Genomic DNA, 10,013 nt, shown 5'->3' with positions numbered 1-10,013 from the left:
CCCAACTGAAACCGCATCATTTGGACCTTTGTAGCTCAAGTTATGGTCATTTAAGTGCGAAGAGGTCGGCTTGACAGCTTTTGCATTTCCTTTATTTCTCCATAAGTTCTCCATTTCTACATGCTTTTCCTTCATTCCCTTGGTCCAATCCTTGCCTCCTAAATCTGAAATCACTTAGCAAACATATCAAGACATCTAATGGAATCAAGAAGAATTAGATTTAGCTATTTTAAGTCCTAAAAAGCATGTTTTCACTCTTAAGCACAATTAAAGGAGAAGTTATAAAACCATGCTATTTCAATGGATAAATGTGGGTAAAAGGTCATAAAATCCCTTAAATCAAGCACAAGATAAACCCTACAAATGGGATTTATCATGGAGCACAAAGATTTTTGGGCAGTAAAGGAATGCAACATGGGATTTGAGAGAGCCGGAGCTGAAAGGAAGTTGCAACTGCAAGAATTGGAGAGCCTTCGCCTAGAAGCTTATGAGAACTCAAGACTATACAAGGAGAAAGTGAAGGCTGTACATGATCAACACATCAAGAGAAAGGAGTTCCAACCTGGTGATTTGGTCCTTCTTTACAACTATAGACTGAGGCTCATGCCAGGCAAACTGCGATCAAGGTGGGAAGGTCCATATAGAGTCGAGAGGACTGAGCCGTATGGAGTTTTTCATCTAAGTCACCCTTCAAGCTCTGAACTCATCAAGGTTAATGGACATCATTTGAAGCTCTACCATGGTGAGACGGTGACCAAAAACAAGGAGTTAGATATCTTCCTCCTGGAGGATCCACTCGCAACTGAAAACTGAGCTACTAAAGCGTCCAACTTAAGGACGTTAAAGCAAAGTGCTAGGTAGGAGACAACCCACCAAGGTATGATCGTTCCTCTTCTTCTCCTTCTCTTCCCTCATCTATAACTCTTCTCCATACTACTGCTTTTATCTTGCACCTCACCTGCATACTGCATTTGCATAAAAAAAAATCGCGACACGACCGCATTATTGACGCGTCCGCGTCGCAAGTGGATCCGAGAGTATAAGAAAGTGAACAGAGAGTCACGCAGGAGCATGGCTGGAGGCGTGCCTTTGGCACAAATTATCCCATGCGACCACGTCACTGACGCATTTGCGTCAGGTGCAAACATTGTCCTCCCACGCGTCCGCGTCACTCACGCGGCCGCGTGCCCTGGAATTCGACGTAAAAAGGGTGCATGACCGAAAGTTGTACTAGAGTGGTGCTGGATTAGTGCTGAACGCACTAATTCTTCCCACACGGACGCATGGCTCACGCGTCCGTGTCATATCCTTCTAATGGCCACTCACGCGATCGCATGACCCACGCGATCGCGTCACCCAAAATTTGGCAAAAAAATAAAAATTCGAACATAGAGTTGTGCGAGCGCGAGGCTGCCCTCGCGCCAGTAGCATAACATGTGTCACACGACCGCGTGACCGACGCGTCCGCGTCGATTCACTTAATGCGCATTCGCGCGAACGCGTCACTCACGCGTCCACGTCGCTTGCGCTACACAGCTTCTCCTAATTTGCCACACATCTTATCTTTCTCTTCCACAAATCCTACTTTTTATTTTCCCTCCTTCTTTCTTTCTTCCCCTTTCTTCCTTCTTCTCTCCTTCTCACTTTCTACTTTTTCTCTCTCTCACCACCATTATCAAGGTTTTTCTTTTCTTCTTCCCTCCTTACTTTTTTATTCTTCTTCTTTATTTATGTTTTCTTCTTCCTTTCTCTTTCTTTTTACTTTCATTGCATATGTTTTCTTTTTCTTTCTTTTTTATTGGTGTGGAAATTTATTTGGTCATTGTGGATTGTTGCAAAATTGTTTGGCAATTATATTTTTAAAGGGTTGCTTGCATGTTCAATTTATTATTTTCATTGGATTATTTACCATGCATGCTATGTGTTTGTGAAAAATCCCATATGGCATCATGCACTTTTCTACATTATTCTATTCTACTATTCAATGCCTGCTTTTCACAAATTCCCTTTACTATTGTATTAATTGAATTTAATTGTCAATACAAACGTGATAGTTTGTTACGAAGTGATGCTTGATCTATGCTACTCATGCCCTTTCCGGCATGCCAATAAACATCTTGCATCTACTTACCCTATCGTGCACTTGTTCTATTCCCTTTGATGAACTTTTCACATGTTGTCATGACCATGTGTTCACTTCATTCATCTTTACCGTGTACTGATTATCACTCATTCAATCCCCTTCCTTGTTCTATCTCTTTAGACTTAATTTACTTTCTCTTTCCTTTTTCAGAATGGCCACCAAGAAAGGCAAAGAGAAAGCTACCCCTAAACCCACAGCAAGGAAAGGAACAAAGAGAGCATTAGTGGCAGAGCCTTCTTCAACTACAGTCAAGCCCTCAACAAAAAGAATTAAAAGAATTATCAAGGTTGATGAAAAAGAGATAGCCCTCCCAGCAAAGGACACTGCATGATTTCTAAATCGCTACTGTGAGCAGATATTTCCTATTCTGGCAGCTCGTAATTACAACAATGAACACCTTCTTATCCTTCTGCCTCGTATTACCAAATTTGTTGAGCCACAAATTGCACTAAGACATTGGGGATTCCTACAGAGACAGCCACGACAGGTTAATCTTTCTTGGGTTGTTGAGTTCTACTCTAACTTCCACATGCCGACTCTGCAGTCCGTTTATTTACGCCAGAAGTAAGTACCCATTACAGAAGAGGCCATTCAGCAAGCCTTAGATCTCCTCCCTGCTCCAGAAGGATTGGACGCTTTTCAGAAAGCTGCCATCAAATGCCTGGCCTACACCTTTGATTGGGACGCTGTTCTCAGAGTTATCGCTCAACCTGGCAGCAAATGGATCTTCAGATACCATTGTTCCCGCCTAAGGGAATCTCGGCTTCCGCACTTACCTTAGAGGCTCACGTATGGGCACAGATTATGTCCCATTACGTCTTTCTGAGTACTCATGAGTCCTCCTTCACGGCAGACATGGCCGTTCTACTATGGTGCATCTTCACAGACCAGCCTCTAAATTTACCGAGACATATCCGGAATGCTATGGAACACGTGCAGATCACGGGCAACCTACCTTTCCCTGCCTTGGTCTCTGATCTTATCTCAGCAGCCAGAGTCTCCTACAGAGCTGGAGACACCAAAGCCATACTTCCTCCGGATGATCATTACGTTCCCAACGGGAGATATCTCAGGCAACCACTTGCCACTACCAGCCAGTCCACAGAGGATGCTGCAGTTCCTCCACCATCTACTAATCACCTGCTGCACTAAATACTGAAGCGATTGGACCAACAAAAAAAGAAAGCAAAGCTCCGAGAGCGCCGCAACCACCGCCATTTCAAATACCTCAAGGAGCTACTTACAGGCAATCAAAGACCCGATGACGATCCAAGCACTCCGGACTCCACTTCTTTTACCAGCACAGGGAGCCATGACGGTCCCGACTGTGGAGACACTGCCACCAGCCCACCACTGTTCCTGACAGATGGCACCGAAGACGGTGCAAATTCTTAAGTGTGGGGAGGTTGGTCAGTACCTGACGTCCGGAGGTAATTTTTCTTCCCTAAACACCAATAAATTAGGATATTTAGTTAGTTTTTCTTTTGTAGAATAGGATAAATTGCATAGTAATAGATTAGTTGCATGCATGTTCTACTTGATTGAAAAGACAATAAGTTTCTTCTAAGATTCTATTTTTTTGGAACAAAAATTTCACTAATTTTAATTAAAATTTTTATGTTAAATTTGCTTGAAGCTGTATTTAGAACATGATTTTTTGAGCTAAAGAACACACAACCTGTGAGATTTGAGCCTTTATGCATGGTTACATTATTTAACCATAATTGTTTTATTCTTGTGTGTTTACTTCTCTATGATTGTAATTTATATTTTGTTCCATCCTATATGTCCAATGTTTGGTATATTTATATGCTGCATATGATTGAAGCCATTAATTGTTTAGCTCACTTATCCAAATTAAGCCTACCCTTTCAATTACCTTTGTTAGCCACTTTGAGCCTTTAAATCCCATTTGTTCTATAATTTACCACATTACTAGCCTTAAGCGAAAAAACAATTGTATATCCCAATTTGAATCTTTGATTAGCTTAAGATAGGATTATGTGTACTAATTAAGTATGAGAAATTGTGGGGACAAAGGATAATAAGGGAGTGTATCATGATAATATAATGGGAATTTAGACACCTACTCATGTGAAACTATAAGAATAAAAAAAAATCTATGTGCATTGATTAGCTATGTTTATTTTTATGTTATGTTAAAAAAAATTTTATTATTCAATAAATAAATAAGGGGACAAAAATTACCCCAATGCTGAGTTAAGAATCCAAAGATCAATGCATGTATGATAAAATTAAAATAAAAAGTTGATACATGAGTATGGAATGTGAAAGAGAATTTTGGGCAGCTAGGTACGAACTCCAAGGTTATATAAAATATATATAGGATATGTTAAAGCTTGGGTTAATTAAAGATTCAATTTATAAGCTCACTTAACCATATATGTATCCTTACCTTTACCTTGGCCCCATTACAACCTTGAAAAGACCTCATGATGCTGCATTGGTATATTAAATATTGTTGATTGGTTAGGAGAAGAACGAAATTTAGGGAGCATGGTTAGAGAAGGATAGAGTGATTACCCTATACACTGGAGAGCTTAGAATATACATACATCATCAGTGAGGGTTCAATGCTTAAAATTCTATGTTCCCTACTTTCATGAGCTACCTTCTTGCATTTTTATCTGTTCTTACTGTATGAGAATTGAATTAGTGGAGCTTGATTTGTAATTGTTTTGAAGAGCTTATTTATTCTTGATCAAGTGGACAAGAATCATATAGTTCCATTCACATATATAGGTTGCATTGCATTACATGAGTTTTTACATGTTCCTACTCATTTATTTTATCTCCTTCAACAAAGCATGAGGACATGCTAATGTTTAAGTGTGGGGAGGTTGATAAACCACTATTTTATGGTTTATAATGTGTTTAATTATGTGGTTTTATCATGGTCTTTACCCACTTATTCATATAATTAGCATGCATTCATATTTCCTTCCTAAAATTATTACATGATTGAAAACTTACTTCCTGGAGACCTTTAATTAGGTATTTTAATCACCCTTTATTCCATTCGATGCCGTGATCTGTGTGTTAAGTGTTTCAGGCTTTATAGGGCATGAATGAGTGGGAGATTGGGAAGGAAGCTTGCAAAAATAGAAGAAATACAAGAAATTGAGGAGATGACCAGCGAGAAGTGACGCGGACGCATGACTCACGCGACCGCGCGGAAGAGAGGAAATCGCGGTGACGCGGCCGCATGGCTCACGTGATCGCGCGGATTGGATAAGCATAAGCAACGTGGAGGCATGGACGACGCACCCGCATGGAAAAGCAAAACGCCGAATGACGCGTCCGCGTGAAAGACGCGGCCGCATGACGTGCGCGATCTGCAGAATTTCAGAAGTTGCTGGCAGAGTTTCTGGGCCAGATTTCAACCCAGTTTTTGGCCGGGAATCACAGATTAGAGCCAGGGAGCATGTAGAAATGAGAGACACAATTCATTCTGCATAATTTTTAGTTTTAGATCTGGATTTACTCCTCCCCTAGGTTTTTCACTCACTTGAGCATTCATAATTAGGATTGGAAGATTTTGGCTTTAGCTTTTGAGAAGAGTCTACCTCCGGTACTAGTCATCTTATTTTGTTATTTACTTTTTATATTTATTCTTCCATATTCTTAATCCCTCTAGAGTTGACATTGGATTATTTCTACAAGTTATTAATATAGACTATTTTTATTTGCAATTAATCCTTTTATTATTATTTATCACGTCTTCTTTTATTTTCACCATTAATTCTGTGAAATTTATAATTATGATGAGTGAGTAGTTCCATGACTTGATTGGGGGATGATTGAAAGGAACTCTTGAGTTGAATTACTCAAGAGAGAAATTATAATTGGATTTATTGTTGAATCACCCTCTAATCATTAACTCTAGTCCTTCCCAAGGGAGAGGATTAGGACTTATGACTAGAAACTGATTTCCAACTTGCTTGACTTTCCTTTACCTAGTAAGGGTTAACTAAGCAGAGCGACTTCCAATTATTAATTAATCTTGAGAGTATTTCAACAAGAATAGGGCTTCCAACTAATCTACCCCCAGTCAAGGCTTTTATTTAAAATTAGTTAAATTCTCTAGATTAATTCCCTGCTTATCAACTAAACCACTTTTGAAAACGCCCGATTGATAAAATAGCACATCTCCTTGCAACTCGTTGGGAGACGACCTGGGATTCATACTCCCAGTATTTTAATTTTCAATATTGTGACAACCCCTTTTAAATTGATAAGCAGATTTTTGGCTGGTTAAGGACTGTACTTGCAACGTGTCCCTATTAATAAATTCTTAACTCACCAATTTCCACCACGTCAGTATCACAATTACCAGTTATATAGAATTTATCAGATAAGCAGACCAAAACAAGTATGCACACCCAAACAAAGCAAACAAATGCAACATGATGCATGCCTGTCCTGTTGGCTGTAAGCTCATATGTCGGTTATATCGCCAGTACCCGACACATTTGGTAGCTAACCCAGACATTTGTCTCTTGGTTGCGCATCTCCAGGAGGATCATAAACGAAGGAGAGTGCCTTTCCACATTGAAGGAGTGTGCCTTTCCACCTTCTCCTGGAGGATCGAAGGATAGTATCTTTTCACATCGAAGGAGTGTGCGTTCCACCTTGCAACCAGAGAAGAATGTGGAGAAACAATACGAAGGAGAGTGTCTTTCCACACCCTCATCACGACAAGAGAGAGAACTTCTGTCCTGAACTTGCCATCCGAATACATTTTTAGGTTAATGAACAAGCGGGATCGCATGCAAATCTTTCCTTCTCGACCATTTCGGCCACACACATATCTCGACCATTCCAGCCACACACACCTCCACCTTTCTGGCCACACACAGTTACTCAAACCTAACATACTATGCACCAAAATCATCAACACAACATATCCTTGCCATCACCACAATAACCTTCACAACCTGCTATTTCTTACTCTTAACACTCCCAAAGACATCATCAAGTTTAACATTCACCAACCCAATATACATATATATACACACATTTATATCATTATATAAATCTCCATCAACTCATTACTTAACATCCTGGTGCACGAAATTGCAATCACACTTTGCAATCCCGCACAACTAACCAGCAAGTGCACTGGGTCGTCTAAGTAATACCTTACGTGAGTAAGGGTCGATCCCACGGAGATTGTCGGCTTGAAGCAAGCTATGGTTACCTTGTAACTCTTAGTTAGGATAACAAAGATTATCAGGATTGATTGTAAAAAGCAAAAGAACATAAAACAAGTACTTGAATTGCAGTGATGGAGAATAGGTTGAGGTTTTGGAGATGCTCTGTCTTCTGAACCTCTGCTTTCCTACTGTCTTCTTCTTCAAACACGCAAGGCTCCTTCCATGGCAAGCTGTATGTAGGGTTTCACCGTTGTCAATGGCTACCTCCCATCCTCTCAGTGGAAATGTTCAACGCACCCTGTCACGGCACGGCTATCCAGCTGTCGGTTCTCGATCATGTCGGAATAGAATCCAGTGATTCTTTGTCGTCTGTCACTAACGCCCTACAATCGCGAGTTTGAAGCTCTTCACAGTCATTCAATCATTGAATCCTACTCAGAATACCACAGACAAGGTTTAGACCTTCTGGATTCTCTTGAATGCCGCCATCAATTCTAGCTTATACCACGAAGATTCTGATTAAGGAATCCAAGAGATATCTACTCAATCTAAGGTAGAACGGAGGTGGTTGTCAGGCACGCGTTCATAGTTGAGAATATGATGAGTGTCACGGATCATCACATTCATCCGGGTTAAGAACAAGTGATATCTTAGAACGGAAGCAAGCATGATTGAATAAGAAACAGTAGTAATTGCATTAATCCATCAAGACACAGCAGAGCTCCTCACCCCCAACCATGGAGTTTAGAGACTCATGCTGTAGAAGATACAATGAGAAACGTGTAAAGTGTCATGAGGTCCAAATACAATGTCAAAAGATCCTATTAATAGTGAACTAGTAACCTAAGGTTTACAGAAATGAGTAAATGACAGAAAAATCCACTTCCGGGCCCACTTGGTGTGTCCTTGGACTGAACATTGAAGCATTTTCGTGTAGAGGCTCTTTCTGGAGTTAAACGCTAGCTTTTATGCCAGTTTGGGCGTTTAACTCCAATTTCTATGCCAGTTCCAGCGTTAAACGCTGGGAATTCTGAAGCTGATTTGCAACGCCGGTTTAGGCCATCAAATCTCGGGCAAAGTATGGACTATTATATATTTCTGGAAAGCCCAGGATGTCTACTTTCCAACGCCGTTGAGAGCGCGCCAATTGGGCTTCTGTAGCTCCAGAAAATTCACTTCGAGTGCAGGGAGGTCAGAATCCAACAGCATCTGCAGTCCTTTTTAGCCTCTGAATAAGATTTTTGCTCAGGACCCTCAATTTCAGCCAGAAAATACCTGAAATCACAGAAAAACACACAAACTCATAGTAAAGTCTAGAAAAGTGAATTTTAACTAAAAACTACTAAAAGTATACTAAAAACTAATTAAAATATACTAAAAACATACTAAAAACAATGCCAAAAAGCGTATAAATTATCCGCTCATCACAACACCAAACTTAAATTGTTGCTTGTCCCCAAGCAACTGAAAACCAAAATAGGATAAAAAGAAGAGAATATACTATAGACTCCAAAATATCAAGGAAACTCAGCTCCAATTAGATGAGCGGGACTAGTAGCTTTTTGCTTCCGAACAGTTTTGGCACCTCACTTTATCCTTTGAAGTTCAGAATGATTGGCATCTATAGGAACTCAGAACTCAGATAGTGTTATTGATTCTCCTAGTTAAGTATAATGATTCTTGAACATAGCTATGTCATGAGTCTTGGCTGTGGCCCAAAGCACTCTGTCATCCAGTATTACCACCGGATACATACATGCCACAGACACATACTTGGGTGAACCTTTTCAGATTATGACCCAGCTTTGCTAGAGTCCCCAATTAGAGGTGTCCAGGGTTCTTAAGCACACTCTTTTTGCCTTGGATCACAACTTTATTTCTTCCTTTTTCTTCTATTTCTTCTCTTTTTTTTTCGTTTTTTTTTTTCGAATCACTGCTTTTTCTTGCTTCAAGAATCAATCTGATGATTTTTCAGATCGTCAATAACAGTTCTCTTTTTCCCTCATTCTTTCAAGAGCCAACAATTTTAACATTCTCAAAACAACAAATTCAAAAGACATATGCACTGTTCAAGCATTCATTCGGAAAACAAAAAGTATTGTCACCACATCAAACTAATTCAACTAGTTTCAAAGATAAATTCGAAATCCTGTACTTCTTGTTCTTTTGTGATTAAAGCATTTTTCATTTAAGAGAGGTGATGGATTCATAGGACATTCATAGCTTTAAGACATGAATTTTAAATTTTATTAATTATGAATTAAGAGCAAGACTCAAAAATAGATATAAGATGAGACTAAAAAATAGAAAACAAAAAAAAATTTAAATAGGCTCCTAATAATAGAGGTTTTCACAGAGTTAGGACTCAACAACCTTGATTTTGAGAAGTGGATGCTCCCTCAAATTGAGGGGAGAATTTTTGGCGTTTCAGTTCTTGAAGTTCACGCCCCTGCTTCTCTTGTTCCTTCAGCAATTTGCAGAGCATACAGTTTTGATTCTGCTGTTCTTCCTTAAGTTGCTCCATAGTTTCTTGCAACTTGGTGATAGATGCTTCTAGGCTGGCCCAGTAGCCAATTTCAGGAAATTCAGGGAGGAACTTCTGCACCCTCCTTTTGATAGAGTTGTCTTGCATTTGTCCTTCCATTGACTTCTTGGTGATTGGATGTTCAATGGGTATGAATTCATCTACTCCC

This window comes from Arachis stenosperma, chromosome 2, assembly GCF_014773155.1.
Source record: "Arachis stenosperma cultivar V10309 chromosome 2, arast.V10309.gnm1.PFL2, whole genome shotgun sequence".
NCBI lineage: Eukaryota > Viridiplantae > Streptophyta > Magnoliopsida > Fabales > Fabaceae > Arachis > Arachis stenosperma.
This window is presented reverse-complemented; position numbering follows the sequence as displayed.